This window comes from Ylistrum balloti, unplaced genomic scaffold, assembly GCF_031769215.1.
Source record: "Ylistrum balloti isolate Yb309-2 unplaced genomic scaffold, AGI_CSIRO_Ybal_v1 Utg372170, whole genome shotgun sequence".
NCBI lineage: Eukaryota > Metazoa > Mollusca > Bivalvia > Pectinida > Pectinidae > Ylistrum > Ylistrum balloti.
In genome coordinates this window covers 51,536-57,557 of record NW_026783030.1, presented here as the reverse complement: position 1 = coordinate 57,557, position 6,022 = coordinate 51,536, and positions in this window count along the sequence as shown.

The window sequence follows — 6,022 nt, the reverse complement described above, 5'->3', positions numbered from 1 at the left end:
CTGTCCGTGCTATTGTAGATCTAGCTCTTTCAAATTTCTGATCGGAGATAATTTAGAAGTACCTCAAGGCCAGGGTATGCAGTCGTACGGGAACTCCACACCTATGCTAATTGTAGGGTTTACAAGTGAAGTTATAGTTTTAGTTTAAATTTAGTTTTTGTCTTTCTGACATGATGTCTCGTTGATTCTGTTGAAGAGTGATGCATGTGAACGATTGCAATATAAAGATTGGGAATAATGAAGATGTCAATTGACATCTGAATCCCGGAAAGTGTTTTAATAAAGATTAGGAAAAACCTAGCAAAGTGTTAGGTCCCAGTGTGAATATGTAAAGTGTTAGGTCCCAGTGTGAATGTGTAAAGTGTAATTGGTACAATTCTTATTATGCCTGAACTTTTGATATATGTACTGTATTTGTTTATCTCAGAAATTTCAGTATTATGTCAACTGCTTCCACTTTCAGTTCAACACTTGATTCATCAATTTTACACAGCCCTAGGCTCAATATTTGTCATTAATTGTCGACTGTTTTTAAGTGTTTTAGAGTTTTATTTCCATGGTGAATGGAATGAAATGGGATAAATAGTCTAACCAATACCCCTCGAGAGCTTATTAAGACATTGCAGTATTATCACTTAGGGCCTTATTAAAAGTCAAATTGAAACTTTAAGAAACTCAAGTGACCGTAAGTACAACAATAAGATGTCGATAATCAATGAAATTGATTAATTGAGAGGACATTTTCTTAGTACAGTTAACCAGGCTTTGTAGTGGTTTGTTCAGAACTGTAGTTCTGGTTAAGTAACCATTAATTATGTCCTTTCAGCTACAATGACGTACATTTTTGAAATACCTCTACTGTAGCTAAATGTGGCATTTGTAATAGACATAGCCAAAGTTAATTTTGTGATAGACATAGCCAAAGTTAATTTTAGGATCAGTTAGGACAGCTACTGTTTGTAACAGGCATGGGTTCAATTACATGATGATGTAATTAATTGAATTACAATTACATTATGAAAATGGCATTGCCATAACAGGTATTTTCAAGATAATTAAATAACCATTACATGACGGTCCAATGTAATTAATTAAATTACACATTACTTTTCAAGTCAAAATGATTTTTTGAAATACAAACGTCAAAATTAATTATCATACTGCACAGATTTATCACACAAATTTAATTTTATGATTCAATCTCTGTTTGACCATGGTCAAGATATTACCATTTTGCTAGCTGTCCATCGCTTAATAATTTGACAGTATATTTAATATAGACTCCTATTGGGAAGACTATAAGCTTATAGAGAAGTGTATATTTCTTGCATATAATCATAGCAATAATGAAATATAGTTATTTATTTCCCTTACTCTCTTTTTCTTTTCTGGAACTGAGGTAATTGAGCACAGTCATGGCAGAACCACTTTCCTTTAGGTATGGACTTTGCACTAATCTTTAGGCATTCAAAATGAAACCATTGTAGTTTACAATTTTCATTGTCACATGCAATCATGTTCAGAGTCTCTGGTTTCTGACAAATGCAGAAGAGTTCTGTGGTTTCTGTGTTGGGCCTGGTTGCTGATGTAGCACTGGAGACAAGCTCTGTAAGGGTCTCTTGGTGGACTCTTGAAAAGAATCTGCTGACAAGCTCTGGCATCACTGCCATCTTGTGAAAATTTCCTGCCCTTTCACAGATGTTTTCCCACATAGCCTTGTCTGGTTCAATACGCTGAACATGAACCTCCTTCTCTGTCCATACAACAAAGTCACAGAAATCTTCTTTGTCACATGAATCTGTGTCTGGACCTGGTAAAAATACTGATGGGAGGGTTTTAATCGAAGTCCATCATCACCCATTTCCAAACATGAGACTGTTGATTCCCCAGCATTGTCAGTTAACCCACCTTCTCTTGCACAATAGGGACACTTAACTTCGACAAGCCCTTCACCACAACAGTCACATGAACACAGTCCATCTGGGGAGGCTCCGAATAGGGGATAATCAGGATTTATCCAGAAGCCAGAATCTCTGATTCTAAAGTTCTCGTGCACTAAGCACATAGCCTGCGTGTAAATTTCCTTGGCTTTCTTTTTGTGTGAACATCCCCATTCAGTAGCAGCTGTCTTGAATTTAACATCTGAAGGATGACAAATAGCATTGATCAGGCTTCGAGATGGCTTGGATGGTAGACTGTGACATGCTGATTTCATGCGCGAGACAGTAATGCGTCCACTTCGGAATTTATTCCACAACTTGCAGTTTGACTGGTCACGTGTTGCCTCCTCGACAGCAATAGCCTCTCTCTCAGACACCTCCACTTTGATGGTTGCACAATGCTGTTGCAGTTCAGCATAATTCATAGGAAATGTTTCCTCATTTATCAGTTCTGTCAACACCAATGGAAATTTACCGTCAAGGCCCTTTGGAACTAGTTGTTCATTGAATGGTGACACAAGCCTCAGAATACCAGAAGATGGGCATGCATTGTGTAGTGCTTTATAAAAATTCATCTTCTCCAGTGTAGTTGGCCTGGGAAGGGGTCTGACATAGTGATTTCTTCGAGGGACAGGTGTACCACTTAAGTTACAGTCTAGGTTCCGCTTAGATGTCTTGGCTGAAGTAAAATCAATGCTGCTTATGTCACTATAAGATACACTTCTAACTGATGCTAGTAACCAATATGATTTCTCCTGTGTTACTGTCCTCGAACTATGCAGCTTCACAGATGCCTCTATGGCAAACAGAGTTGCAGCAACATGGGTACATGTCTCCCCTAGGCCAGCCATACATGTACAATGGGCGGAGAGAACTCTGCCATCTGTCTGGATGATGATCCATGGTGAAAGTGCTGTCTGACTGGGACGCTGTGAATGGAGTACCTGTGAAAAGAAAAACATCAGTTTTGAAAATCAAATGCTTATCATTGATTTGCTACCACAATTACCGGTAATGGTATCATTTCAATTTACCAGTTTGGACTTAATTGATGTTGACAATTTATAAAACCTATGTCTATGTACAGGCTGAATAAATGACATACCATACGCAAACTAAAATTGTTGAAATAATTACGTACGAGTTATACTCCACCATATTAGACTTTTCAACCTTTCAGTGGATGACCCTGATCATTATATCATAGTGGTTATCTCTAAGATAGAATTATTTGTAATTAGATATCGTTCAGATGAAAGTATCACTTGTGTCTGCCCCACATTTCTTCTTCAAGATTTTATAAGTCATTTCGCTTTGATATTTTAATTTATATTCTTCATTAGGAAAACTGAACAATATAACATGCATTAGCATTGCATCAGTATATTCTCCATGGCATATACAAATAGCCCATAATACATGAAGATAAAACAAAAATTGTGATTGCAGCAACTCTTCCTACCTGTATATTTTGTGTGTACGCCGATTTTTCTTCAGCCAATATTTTCTAAGAAGCACTGTTAAAGTCAAATTTCATATCTCTTTTAAACACCAACACCCCCTTCTGTCTACCTAGCTACACCTACCAACTTACTGTTTCGCATGTTTTCCCGACTTACATTATTTTGTCTGGCCTAATAGCATTAGCCAACATCACTTCCATTTTCTTTCAGTTTTACATGTAAACAAATGCACCAGGTAAACAAACTCTTCCGGTTTTATCGCAAAATTTCCATCTTTTTTTTTTCGCCTCATACTTTAAATAAATATACTACACATATATATATATTGCTTCACTGGTGACTAGGAAGGAGCATGTAAAAGGATCGACATCTTCAGCCTTAGCTAAATGTAAGATTGTATGCATCCATGGTCATTATCACTTACCCTAGATATGTGAAGACGAATATCTTCGCCATGTAAATTCTGTTAAACATGTATTAGTTTGATAGACCGTGTCCCGAGCGTAATAGCTAAATTTCGAATTCTTGACAAGTAACCTTTACTTCCTCACTAGTTGTAGGGCATCTACTGCTGGTAACTATATCATACCTAAACACAAAACTGAAAAGTTTAAAAATTCCTTCCTATATACTGGACCAACTTTGTGGAATCAGCTTCCAGTAAATATCAGCCAATGCGGAACCTTACCAACTTTTAAATTTCATTGTAAAAAATTCATCTCTAATTTACCAACCTAGATCCACATTTTTATGCCAGTCTTATTTTAGCCCTAAGATAGTATGGTACCTTTATGAATGTTGCCAGTTAATTGTTTTAATTATCAGTCCTGTATCCCTTACAAAACCTCGTTAATTTAGTCCTTTTATTATATTACTAGTCACTCTATAACCGTTATTTATACCTCTTCACAATGTGCCTTTATCATTACATTTGTTTTATTGATGTACATCTTAGTCCTTCATGATTATGCTAGTTTACTGTGATATTTGTGATTTTTATATCATATGTGATGTTGTAATCTTAATGTTGTATATATTGTACATTTTACTGTCGACCACTTGTTAGAAGAGTCTTGTACTCAAAGTGTTATCGACTCTTAAATAAAGTAATTTATTATTATTATTATTATTATTATTGTATCTTTATAGTATGCAAAATACAGACCAAAACTAAAAATCAAAGTTGTTGTGAATAGATATCGGGTTAATCCTCAAAAGCCATAAAACAAGATACTCTTTACGATGTATTTATTTGGCGATACTGTATAAAAACTGACACGACCTACACAGGTGATCACCCGTGGCGATGATCCGGCAGCAGTCATCATGGCTACGCATAGTGTCGAGCGATCAACCGGGTATACACCTGACGCGACTGATTGAGCGCGTCAAAACTCTCCATGTGGCCACATGACTTTCCAAACTATCGGGGGAATCCTATAAAGAAAAGGGCTATTCCGTTCCCAAAACGTATTTCCCGGAGCCGGAATTCGACTGTCCGGACTGATGAGTACAAATGACGTGATAGAAATCCGCTTCCGAAACTTTCCGTCCGGATTGCAGTTTTCCGGATTATCGAGGGTCCACTGTATATGGTCTAATTGTTTGTTCACCATGTTCGTAATGAGCACTTGTGAAAAGAATAAATTATATCTTCACTTAAAGCTAGCTTTTCATATACATTTACTAAATATGTATTGAGCTGCAATGAATTTTTATCTTGTGTACTTTTTGAAAAGTCTTTTTAAATTGTAATAAAATGCTACTCAAACCGTCATTTGTGTTTGGAATATATTTTTGCCTCTGATATAAACATGAAAAACACATTCAAATCTCTCTCTGGTTTTAAGCCAAGTGTTTGCAGATAGCTGGTTGTAAAATGTCCACAACTGACATTTAAAATGTTATAAACAACGCCAGTATATAATGATCCTTTTTATTTCATGTCAAAATATTGCTTAAACAATGAAAGCTATGTACATTTGAAAGGTGAAACTGATTATCAACAAATTTTGTTCCGTAATGTCCAGGTTAGTAATTGCTCGATACATACGTTCTAAAGGTCCAGATTCACGGACGTGGTTGGTGTAGGAATTTTACAGGATGCAAAATATTTCATGCGGGCGAGCCGATATTTGGTCGAGCTTACAATGGACCTTGTATTGCTCATCGGACCTGCATGCCAGAAGTGTGGATAACGCATGATCTGTCGGATTCATGGCTATATGCCATAGCATTACAGAGAAAAACAGTCGACAAGCAGTATAAGAAGATTAAATGTGAAATCTGGTAGTCTGGTGAAAAGTAGCAGAAAATGAACTTTTTGTAGGTCAAGGTGAAATCTGGTAGTCTGTGGTGAAAAGTAGTAGAAAGTGAACTTTTTGTAGGTTAAGGTAAAATCTGGTAGTCTGGTGAAAAGTAGCAGAAAATGAACTTTTTGTAGGTTAAGGTAAAATCTGGTAGTCTATGGTGAAAAGTAATAGAAAGCGAACTTTTTGTAGGTCAAGGTGTAATATGGTGGAAAATGTAATTAATTAGTTCAAGGTGTCAGAAGACAAAAAGAAGAATGACTTTCTCATTCTTATTGTTTTATTACTATTTTGACCCCAGTATATGAAG